The sequence below is a fragment of the Apium graveolens genome, chromosome 10 (genome assembly GCF_009905375.1).
Source record: "Apium graveolens cultivar Ventura chromosome 10, ASM990537v1, whole genome shotgun sequence".
Lineage (NCBI taxonomy): Eukaryota > Viridiplantae > Streptophyta > Magnoliopsida > Apiales > Apiaceae > Apium > Apium graveolens.
This window is the reverse complement of record NC_133656.1, coordinates 175,660,839-175,674,342: the sequence shown is the minus strand read 5'-3', so window position 1 is coordinate 175,674,342 and position 13,504 is coordinate 175,660,839.

The following is a 13,504-nucleotide window of genomic DNA, read 5'->3' as shown; positions in this document are numbered from 1 at the left end:
TTGTGTGTGTTTGTATGTGTAATATGTGTGTGTGTCTGTTTTGATTCTGTAAATTAGCTACCTGTTCTGTCTCTAAAAAACTGCTCATCAGCACTGATTATATATATTATATATGGTCATGACTGTTTTTGTGTAATGTTTACTCAGTTTTGTGCTTTAATTGTGCATTATTAATTAAGTAGTAGATGTATTTATCAATTGATGAGGCTGAGTTGTGTTTTTGTTGTTTTTGATCTTCATCCAAATATCTGTATATATATGTGTGTGTGTTTTTGTGCTTGCTTAATCTGCGTATTTCATGTTATTGTGTGTGTATTCATTTTTTTTAAAATGACTGATGTCTAATAGGTATGAGACATCGGTTTTTTATTTTTTAACCAATGTTAATTGATAAATATTGCTTGTGTGTTATAGTTTTAAATAGGTCTAATCGTCTTAATATTACATTTCTGCACTTGACACTACACAATTAAATAACAAGAATGTGAATTAGACATCAGAAATTTTCTAGAAATGATGTGTAATATTACTTGGACATCGGTTTTTAACTGATATCTATGAGAAAATATCTTTAACATCAGTCGCGAAGACATCATACACTTTTTACATAGACATCGGTTTTTAACCGATGTCTAAGGTCTTTTTTCTAGTAGTGGGCAAACAAACAGAGTCGTTCCTGAACAAAATTCGGGATCAGCTTGTTTAAGTGAACTCAGCTCGGCTCGTTTTCTTAAACGTGTCAATCGCGAACATAAAAACAAGTTTGGATAATCAAACGAACCGAACCAAATTTTTTGTATGTTCAGTTCAGACTCGACTCGTTTAGCTCGGACTCGGTTCGAACTCGTTAACTCGACTCGGCTCAGATAAAATTTTTATATATAACAAATAATAAATATTTACTAATCACTTGTATACAGATTTTATTTTTTTAATTAAAATTCAATACTTCTTTTAAAGTAAAATAATTAATTTAATTAAAATTTAATACATATTAATTTAATAATAAATAAAAAGATTAATTTAATACATATCACTGGAGCTTGATTATTTTAATAAATAATTTCTAATTAAACTTAAGGCTAAATTTCATCTCACACTTTTATTAGAGGAGTCTATAATAAAATCGACCAAAATTACGATTTCAAATAAATTAAAATAGTAAGTTGTTAAAATAAATTATAACATTATAATATTTTAAAAAAATAATAATTATATTTCTCAGCCACTTTAAGGGGCTTGCTTCCTTTATTTTATTTTATATGTCTTTTCTAATCTAAACCAATTTAACTGAAATATCAAAAATTACTAAATCTTCATCAACAATTTAAAAGTAATGTACGATTCCTAAAATTATGAATGTCTCAATAATTTATAATAAAATTGATTTTGTTCTTCAAACTCGACTTGTGAAATAAATTGATGAAATTATATACATTAGAAAACAAGTGTAGAAGTGTTAGTGTGCGTATATAATTGTAAGATGAAACTAGTATTTGATCTCCATATAACTTATAAAATTATAAATTATACCTTAAGTTTGGTCGATTAAATATAAATATATATATAGGGAGTTGTTCCCGAGCCATCGTTGGATGAGATATAGCTGCCGCAATGATTAATTACGGTAGTACTCACCTGTCGCCATAAAACATTGTGGAAGCCTACAATGAAATATTGTATTGCGGATGGTGTATACCAACCAAGTTGGTCAGGATAATTTGTCATATATATATATATATATATATATATATATATATATATATATATATATGCGAACTATTAGTGGACAACTCGACTCGGATTGAGTTCGGCTTAGTTCGGTTGTTCGTGAGCAAACTCGTGTTCGGCTCGGCTAGCCGATCGTGGACTTTTTTTCGGCTTAGTTTTTAAACTCGGTTCGTTTTAAAAAAATTATATTCGACTCGGGTCGGACAAAACTCGGCTCATTCCGTTTATTTGCAGCTGTACTTCTACCTATAATTTTACACAGTTTTGAAAAAGTTAATATGTACAACAAGGATTACAGAGATTCGAATTCTAGCGATTATAGTCCTGTTTTTAGAATTTTGAAATAAAAAATATAAAGTAATAATAAATATTACTGTATAAAGAGAATATATACGAGTACTCCTTTCCTTTCTAATCTTCTGTCCGTATTTTTTTTAGTTAATGCAATTCATTGCTATCTCCAAAATTTAGTTGGGACAAAAATATAAACAGTCAATGTATATATGTAACATATAGTACTCTGACAATATGACTACATGTCTTCTACCTACCGAGCCTGTGTAAAAAAAATTACCCATGTCAAAAACTTAAAAAAATGGTAAACATTTTTAGCATTTATTAAAACACATATAGGTTAGCACAAAGGCTGACATTAATAATAAGAAAAAATGAAAATATCAGTAAAATTGAACACAATGTAGTAAAACATTAATATAATACAATTTGTTTTGTTTAGAAAAAATAACTAATTAGTAACAGACAGAGTATATAGATTTAATGATACATTCCCAAGAATCTAATGTGATATAGTTTAACTCTTTTAATAATTTCAAATATAAATTAGAAGAAAGAAATTATAGTAAACATTTATATACAAAAAAAATCAAATTTAGCTGCAACAACATAAAAAATAATAACTTGTTAGCAAGAGAAAATAAGAAATCATAATATTTTTACTATATTATTCTAGATATTATTTGTTGGTTGATATTCTCATTACGCGTTAATTAGCTAAATAATCGGGCCTTCCAAAAAAGAGCAAAAAAAGAGCTAGATATTTGTTTATGGACACTTATTTACATCGGCCTCTAGAGTTGGGTCATTTGGCTATATTCTTGTGATCCCAAAATAATTTCATCATATAAGTTGCAACCTCTGGAGTCCTTAAATTAAAAAAAAAATTATCACGAAACAAACTTATAGGTACTAAATAAATAAAAATAAAATAATACTAGCATATAACCCGTGCGATATACGTAACATTTATAATTTTATAATTTTAATATTTTATAAAAATAAATTATGAAAAAAATAATTATAAATTATTGAGATTAATGAAGTTAAAATATTTATGTACTATTTTGTATGTATTTTATTATTAAAGGATTTAAAATTTATATAGTTAAATTTTTAAAAAGTCCTCTAGTATAGCTTATAGGTCGCTTCGCGGACTGATTATAATATTTGTGATTTTATTATTTTAATATTTTATAAAAGTTAATTATAAAAAATAATAATGATATATTATTGAGATTAATGAAGTAAATTTTAATCTGATCATCAATATTTGCGTATTATTTTGTATGGATTATATTATTGAAGAATTTAAGATTTAGATATATAGTTAAAATCTTAAAAAGTTCTAGTTGAATAAATGGTTTGATTAGTCTCAAAAAAGAAAAAAAAAAGTTAGGGTCGCTTGGCTGAGCTGGTGCAAAGGCCGTAGGAAAATAGGAGTCTTAAATAGTAACAGTTTACGCGGATGATTTGGTATTGTTTTTTAATAACAATCCGTTTATGTATTTCTATGAAAAGCTCAATTTTGGGATTTCATTTCAAATTATGCATTTAGTGATCGCACTATCTTTCTTGATTTGTTAGGAAAAAGTGGAGAAATTAACCCGTGTGATATATAACATTTGCAATTTTATTATTTTATATAAATAAATTATAAAAAATAATAATTATATATTATTAAGATTAATGAAATTAAAATATTTATGTATTATTTTGTATATATCATATTATTGAAGGATTCAAAATTTAGATAATTAAAATTTTAAAATGTCGTCCTGCAATCTATTGGTCACTTTGCCTGCGTGGGTGAGGAGATTATAGGAAAGTGAGAGTTTTGAATATGAGTGATGTATGTGGATGACTTGGTATTTTATTAATTATTTTGTTATATTATAATTTGAATTATCAAAATTAATTTTGAAAATATTTGATCCCTATAAAAGAGATAATAAAGAAATTGAGTGCAATTAAAAATTAAGTTGAATAATAATCTATAGAGTTTGTAGTTATATTGGATACATGATTTAATTTTTTAATAAAATTATATTTACTTAAACTTTGTTTTGAAAGGTGTTGAAATACTTTGGAAGGTGTTACCAAACAAAAATATGTTTCGTTATAGTATAGATGGAGTGATAATGGAGGCAGATGACCGAAGTAAATACCTGGGGCTACCGAATATTCTTGGCAAAAACAAATCAGTAATCCTGGGATTTTTGAAGGAGAAAGTGAGAAATAGAGTTCGTAGTTGGATAGATAAATCTGCTTCTGAACCGGGAAGAGAAGTTTTAATTAAAACTGTGGCTCAATCTCTCCCAGCTTTTGCTATGAGCGTGTTCCTGTTGCCTCATGTTATTACCAAGGATATAGAGCGGAGCCTACTAAAATTTTGGTGGGATGATACTCGAGCAGAGAAAAGGAAAATACACCGGATGAGTTGGGAGCGTCTGTGTAAGCACAAATCCGATTGGGGGATGGGTTTTCGGTGCTTTCCAGATTTTAACGTGGCAATGTTGGGAAAACAGGCCTGGAGACTTATTACAATGCCTGATAGCCTGGTTACTAAAGTGTACAAAGCCCGTTATTTCTCTGATGGGAGTTTTTTTTATGCTAAGTTAGGTCACAATCCAAGTTTCATATGGCCTAGTATATGTGAAGCTAAAGATCTTATAATGGCTGGCATCAGTTGGCGAGTGGGTACAAGAGAGAGTATTATTATTAATGGCAACCTTGGTTATGTGATCAGGCTAATCCTTATATTGAAACTGTGAACCAGGGTCTGGAGAATCAGAATGTCAGCTCTCTGCTTTGCATGAATAGTCGAGAATGGGATATAGACGTCATAAAATATATGTTTAGTGAAATATATGTTTAGTGAAAGAGACCAGTATTGTATTTTGAATACGCAGATAGAAGAGGGTCTGGATAGGGACGTGGTGTCCTGGAGTAAGGAGAAAACAGGGGTGTATTTCGTTAAAAGTGCATATAATCTCCTTCCGTCGATGAAAGGAAATGGTACGTCAGATGGTGATGATTCCATATGGCGTAAGTTGTGGCAAATTAAAGCCCCCCCTAAGGCTCTTAATTTGGTGCGGAGAGCTTTAAGTAATAAATTACTTACGTTGGTACACCTTAGGGGGATACAAGTTCAAGTTAATCAAACTTGTCCTATCTGCCAGGAGAGTGATGATACCATCTTGCATACTATGGTATCGTACTTGTTTGCTTCGAGTGCTTGGAATATTGTATTTGCATGTACCCAAATGGGCTCTCATAACAGCTTTGCTGGTTGGTTTAGTAATGCTCTGAACAATGGCAGTCAAACTTCAAGAGCAAAAGGTTTAGTTAAGGAGGCTTTGAGCTGGAGTGATAGAAGTGATTGGCAAAAGGTGGAGATAGAGTCTGACTGGTTGGTGGTTGTGCAGGCAGTTAGAAGTTCAGTTCACATGAGGTCTCCTTTTGGCCAGGTTATTGAGAGTTGTCGGAGTTTACTTCGTCATAGAAACAATATTGCTTTGCATTGTATTAAGCGGTCTGCAAATAATGTTGTCTTTCAGTTAGCTATAGGGTGGCTTACTATACCCAAATCTTAGTTTTGATAGACAGTCTATCCCTGTCCAAGTGATTAATTGTATTGTGGAAGATTGTTCAAGTTAATATAATTTTTAAATTTTGTCGAAAAAAGAAGAAGTATACTCCAGAGAAGAGCCTTCTGGCAACTTAAGTAACATTACCCGCTAATTATATTATTGTATTATTATGGTTTTTTGGTTACTGGCGTCGCTGGTTTTTAACTCAACGTCTGGTATTCTTAATTTTTCTATAATCTAAAAATTATATATTCCACTATACTGGTTACTAAATTTTGAAACAAATCTCGAATTAGGACATCGTATACTTTTTACTAATTTAAAAATTTTAACATTTTGTAAGGTATTAATTTTGAGTGATTTTCCTCTAAACTAGAATCATCACCTCTGTGAAATATTTATTACTAGTTATGACGCATTTCTCGTTTTTTGCAAATATGCACAAATTTAAAAAATCTCTTTGTAAATTAAGGAAAAAAGTTGGAGTACAATTATTAAATCTCATATAATCATAGTTTAGGCACTTTTTAATGTGCCTTCGACATGTTATTAGTAAAATGATGCTGTAAATTAAAATTAAAAATATTAGGGTACCGGGTCAAAAAAGAAACTAAATGAAACAGGCTGGCAAACTTAAAAAAATATGGACAAACAAACATGTCATAATTTAAAATTAACTAGAGTATGAGGCACATTTAATTTCATGAATTTATATTTTTATGATAATCGGTCATTTTTCAAAATAATCTCCGCATGTCGATTAATTTAAATTTTATTAGTCAACAGTAGTTCATTTCGACCTCAAAGTATAAATTAGAGTTTAGTAAAATGTTACACATTTAAATTTTTAAAACATCAAATAATTTTTATTGTAATAATTATACTGTCATTTCTTAATTTTCTTTATAGAAGATTATAATAAAAGTGAAAAGTTTTGCAAAACACAAGGCGTTATGTACTCTCATTCTTATAATTAATCATTTATATATATATATATTATAAGAGGTTATCGATATTATCAATAGAGGGTAAAAATATAAAGCATAAGGTGTTGTTTCTTTCAGTGGTACTGCATAATATATGAAAATTTATAATGTCGACACATTTTTTATTTGTTTATTAAAAGTAAAATTATGTCTAACTGTTTACTTACAGGTAAGATTTGCAAAGTAAATATTTTTTTATGCCCAGTTTAGCGTAAAAGTTGAGATTATAAATTTTAATTAAATATCTTAATGACAATCTTGTATACTTGTTTAGGATACGTTTGATATTGCTGTTACAGACATCAACTACAGTTTTTCGCTGAAAAACAGCTAAAAAATTGTTTGGTAAAATTAAAAATCTGATTTTCTTAAAAGTGCTTTCCATAAAGCCGATGTTAGAAAAAATAAGTCCCCCATACTTTTCGAAAAATATGCTTTTTAGCTTTTGTGGGAAGCAGATGCTGATTTTATCATCAAATCTCATAAAAACATTATTTTTTATAAATATTTACATCAAAACATATACAAATTAAAAATATTACCAAATAATCATCTAACTTTTTCAACAATACTTTTTTCAATAGCACTTTTTCTAACATCATACCAATTTTTAACAATAATTGCAAATAAAGCCTTAGTAGGATAACATGTTAAGCATATTAAATTTTCTAGTAAAGTGTCAATGTTATTATTATTTTCTTAGTAAACATATTTTTGATAAACATTATTTTTTAAAAAAATTTACATCAAAACATATACAAATCAAAAATATTACCAAACAATCATCTCATTTTTTTAACAACACTTTTTTCACAACATTTTCTCTAACATCACATCAATTTTTAGCAGCAATTCCAAACAATTCCAAACAGAGTCTTAGTAAGATAACGTGTTAAGCATACTAAATTTTCTAGTAAAGTGTCAATTTTGTTATTATTTTTTATTAAACACATCTTTGACAAAATTTAGAGACAATAATATCGGTGCATTCGTTGAAATGGTAGTCGTTTAGTTAGGAATAAAATATCTTATAATTTTGAATGAAAATGGAAAACAAATCTAAAACCCACATTTTTAATTACTTTAAATTTAGTCACAAACATTTTTAATGCACCGATTATCATTTTTACGCATATTCCTACTTCATAGTACCTACTCATTTCTGTCACCCTCCGACTACACTCCCTCCACCTTAATCTTTCAAATCAGTTTCTTCATCGATTATATTGTATAGGTACATTTATCTTTGCCCTAACCACCTATCTTTTATCTTTAACGGTTTCAAATTCGTTCAATCAATCATCACTCCGACCATTTCTCATTTATCTATGATAATCTTCTTTAATGTTGAATTATTTTCAGAGCATTGTGATTATGAAGATGATGGTGGATATAATAATCACATGTTGATGATTTATGAGAAGATTCAGATTTAAATTCATGATATCCCCACATATTTCAATTTTGTCTGAATCGTGGGATCATATAATTTTGTATTTGTGTTAAAATTTAATAATTTGTGTAATTTTTTTTTTGTTATAAGCATGTAAATTAGTGGATCAAAACCGTTGTTCATATAAATAATTTTTTGTACAATTAAAATAGATGATATGATGCATGTGTATTTTATGTAAAATTTAATATGTGATTCTCATAAGTTATTTTTCGTCTAATTTGAATTTTATTACATATTCACATCATTTATATAATATATATACAAATTTAATTATTAAAAAGAGTGTTGAAATTAACACATTAAGGGAGTTACCTAGAAATTTAGTTAATGATTTTAAGAAATGTATTAATTGTTGTGTTGGTATATGTGATTCTCGTAAGTTATTTTTCGTCTAATTTGAATTTTATTACATATTCACATCATTTATATAATATATACAAATTTAATTATTAAAAAGAGTGTTAGAATTAACACATTAAGGGAGTTACCTAGAAATGTTGTTAATGATTTTAAGAAATGTATTAATTGTTGTGTTGGTACAATGGTTGTGGATGTGATTTTAAGTTTATACGCTTAAGGTCTTGGGTTCAATTTCAATCAAAAACTTTTATTATTTTATTTAAAAAAAATTAAAGGGGTATATAAGTAATTTACTAAATGGGGGGTAAAACCTCATGTTCACATATAATAATATAATAGATATAACAGATAGATACCAATTTTAGTTCATGGTTTGAAAACAAACGAACTCCTTATGGCCTGCGCAGGAGACACCATACCTATTTATAACTTCATAACTCTAACATGACATCTATTTTAGAAGTGAGTAGGAGCAACACAACAAAACCAAGAGTACATCCTAGAAAGGAGCTTTTTACCAATTTTTGTGTGTACCGAGTTCACGTGAATTTTAGTTCAGTCAATGCACCCAAGTCCTAAGCTGTTAAACTGTTATTATCTCCGCCCATACCGTAGCCTCATTTACAGTTGGTAAATCTAATGGATTAGGCTAACGAGGGTTCCAAAATTTAATATAAAAAATAGTTCAAAAATGACGTGGCACCATTTTTTTCTTTGCTAAATACGTGGCACCATTTTAACTGAGCTATTTTAAATTAATGAGATTGTTGTGAATACACGTCCATCTCATGCTATTGTGTTATGACCAATCAGGGAATGCACATGAAATTTGAGCACCCATTTGGGAACTATAGCATCTTCCTGATCCTGTAGAACCCATCTAAATTAACTCTCTAAAGTGAAAAACTCTATAGTGATAAAAGTCTCAGAAACTCTCTAATGTGATACCCTTTTTACGTGATAATTTGGATAGTATTTTAGAGAGGTTTTAGTTTTTTGAGTTAATTGCACTTTATAACCCCACATTTTATTTAAAATCAAAACAGTATATTTACGTAAAATACAGTTTGCAACCTTAACTTTCAATATCAACTACAACTTGCATCTCTTGCGGTTATAAAATTGAAATTGAGATGTTAATATTAATAACTAAAATTTCAAATTAATTAAAATATTTATTTAATGCATTTTTTACATGAAAAAATTATAGCTATTTCCTATTAGTAATACTCTAAATTAATCATAATGCTAAATACTTAAAATATATTTAAGCAAAATATGTGTTTATATACATAATCATAAAGTTTTTAAATATATCTATATTTTAAAATTTTAAAAATTATACCGAGTAATAAAATAATTGACATTAATATTATTTTTATAATTTGAAATTCTAAATTTTAGTTTAATTTAAAAAAAATTATTATTTAAATATTTTGTTGAATTTCAATTTTACCCTCCATAATATAAATATTTTTGACAAAATGGTTAAAGGGATGCATATTGTATTTGATGTCTAAAATTAAGAATTGCAAACTGTATTTTTAAAAGTAAATATATAATTTTGTTATTCGTTCAATAAAAGGTAGAGGTTACAAAATGTAATTAACTTTAGTTTTTTAGTATAATTATTCTATTACTATAAATTAAAGACCTGTCAACTCATATATCTTTATCCACAACCCAAAAATGAGCCGCACCAACCATCTCACCTTCATAACATTTTTTAAAAGCTGGTTACACCGTCAAGAAAACTATCTTCACCAGTTGAATCATCATTTCAGTCAAGAACAAAACCACGATGAAACCAGTTCTAATATTCTAGTAAACCGAGTACTCGCTCTTTACCGGGAGTACTATGAAATGAAATATAGAATTGCTGATGAAGACATTTTTCTGGTTATTTCACCACCTACACTCTGGAGCTTTCCTTGTTGTGGATCGGAGGTTACAAGCCGTCTCAGGTGCTACGCCTCGCATATGACTCGATGTTGAACTTTACTGAGGAGAAAAAGGAGGAAATGGAAAAGTTTCGTGTGCACATAAAAGTGCAAAAGAGTGTCAGAAAGTAAAGGGTTTGATATATGAATAACAGAGAAACTACAGAGAGATTGTATAGAGAGATTACAGAGAGACTATAGACTAAAGAGATTGTTTAGATTACATTATCTTGTTGAGAAAGAAAACTAAGAGCTTATATACTAGAACTTTGTAACAGAACTGATGCTAGCTAACACCTATGGCATCTTATATGCACTGTGCCACATCAGCTGAGTAGTATTAATACCAACATCCTCCCTCAAGTTGGATGTAGGAAAGAAATTGAGAACATCAAACTTGAAGATCAACATCGAAGAAGTAATAAGACCTTTAAATCCAGACACCAAGCTTGTATGACGCATAAGAAGATAACCTCAAATCAGGATGAAAATAACAATTTGCAACCAGCACTGGCAGGAGCAGGAGCATATAACCAACTCCACATAACATGAGAATAACCCACAAAAGGCAACAAACTCACTAAGGAGCATCAGACCCACAGAGGGCATCTATCATGTTGACAATAGCAACAATGGTCAAGAAAAAAAATGCAACAATGCATTATGCATCTAAATGCAGTAAGAAACAAATCCACAAGAGGAGAAGAAACCCATAAAAGGGCACAATAAACCCATAATGTGCCTTAAATTCACAAAAGGTGTAGAACCTAGGAAGAGGCTTAGATTATGAGTTTAGAAAATGTCACAACCAAAAATAGGTGTATATCAAATCAAATATCACAACCAAGAATAGTTGAAACAACCAACCCACAAAGGGGCACAAGCCACAAAGGGCAAAAAATTTAAATTGTGAAAAATTCACAACCAAGAAATACTTGGACAACATATGAGATGTAACAAGGCATTGAGGGAAAGGTTTAATGTGTAGAACTTAGAGGAACATTTCAGAAAATGGAGAGCAGAATTTAAAGTATAAATTTGCTTTCTGAGTAAACATCAATCCTAGGCATTATAGCATGTGCCTAATCCTGTGAAAGCACAAACAAACAATTCTGAATTAACCTCAACAATAGCTTCATTTGTACAAACAAACAAGACACGCATCAAATCTCCAATAGCAAACAAATCCAACAACCCTTGATACCGTCTCTCTGAACAGCACATATATATGGCTTTATCGAATCACTGTAATGCACAAACAGTAGTACTTCACAAAATCCACCACAACGTACAATAGAACTACACTTTTATGAACAAATGACTCTGAAACAACAGAATTGTGATGAGTGTTTTGTAACGCCGTCATCGATCAAGAGACGCAGAAGAATGAGTGTATTGAGTTGTAGAGTTCATAAAATTTCGAAGAGAACAAGTATCAAACAGGTCGTGCGCAACAAAACAAGAACGAGATGAACAACATATAGAGTCACCAGAATATGAGAATTACAAAAATCAGCAACACCGCTACACAAACAGAGATAAGAAATCGCAGCGAACCAAAACAAAATTTAACGCAAGCAGTATTATAACAGGTCAGTAAAAAATTGTTAAAAATAGATGAACATACTGATATCAAAGAAAACACATCGAGATCAAAGCACACATTAAGTGAAAAGATGTGACAAACATTTGATGCGCATAGAAATAATTGTTTAGAAGAGATGAAATCAGGTGAAAATTGGAGGGAAAAAGAAGAAGAAACTAGAGCCACTAATCAAACAGTTGATGTGCAAACTTAACTCTGATATGTAAGCAAGTGAAACTTGATTTTGTAACCAGCAAACTGAAGTAGAATCGAGAAATGAAAATGCGAAACCATTGAAGATCAATCGGTGATCGGAGATTGAGAAAAACGATCCAAAATCACAATGCAAAGTTCACAGTAGAGGTACTTGAACAACAACTTGATAGATCGAAGCTCTGATAAGAACAACGAACAAGCAGAGTGAAATCAAGCGCAAATGCGGAAGAATCGAGCTCGTGGTTCTGATACCATGTCAGAAAGTAAAGGATTTGATATATGAATAACATAGAAACTACAGAGAGATTGTATAGAGAGATTACGGAGAAACTATAGACTAAAGAGATTGAAGAGTATCTTGTTGAGAAAGAAAACTAACTAACTAAGAGCTTATATACTAGAACTTTGTAACAGAATTGATGCTAGCTGGCACCTCTGGTACACCTCTGGCATCTTATATGCATTGCGCCACATCAGCTGAGTAGTATTAGTAGTATTAATACCAATAGATGCTCATGTCTGCATTGGCTGCAATTCATGACTCTGTGGCCATTCCATCTGAAAATGGGAACTTAGTTGCAGAGAAGCTCAAATCTTCAATGGAAACATTGTTCCAAGAAGCTAATGGTTTAAGAGAAAGGATTGTTTCTTACGTTTAGGAGAAACTGGATTCCGCTCATCAGAAACTCAAGTTCCTTGCTGCCGCTATTCAGCTTCATCTCCGTGTTCGAGCTGAGGGGAATCAGAGGGATACATAAAGGCAAGCCTCTCGCATGAGTTAAGGGTTGTGTGTATCTGAGCACACATGCAAAAACCTGTGTGTTTTTTTCCTGAGAACCTCCTATATATGGAAACAGATGTACTTCACTAACATATCTGATGTCTTAGAGTAACACTATGTCTCGAATGGTCTTAATTCTTTGTAACTCGAGACTTCTAGCTTCTAAAATCTTTGTAAGAGAATATATAATTCATCAGGTAACTTCTGGCTTTAAAACAAGTACTCAACTTTATAGTCAAAACTGAAGAACATTACATATTATCGGTCAAATTGTCATACAGCTAGGTGAATTCATACACAAAGTAGCGGTTTGTTGGTCCATATATTTGGTGTGTTGGTCTATAGATTTGTCGATGCTAATTACTTGAGATAAAAATTCCAAAAGAAAAATTCATATAAATACCACGGACCCTCTCTTTCGATCAGAAATTCAGGATAAAGGCTAACAATATGGATGGAAGTCCTAAGAAACATATTTTGCAGTATGTTGGCAGTATAGTAAAACAAGATCAGTGTATGATTTACATCATATAGTTTCCACTAGTTTTTAATGCAACAAGTA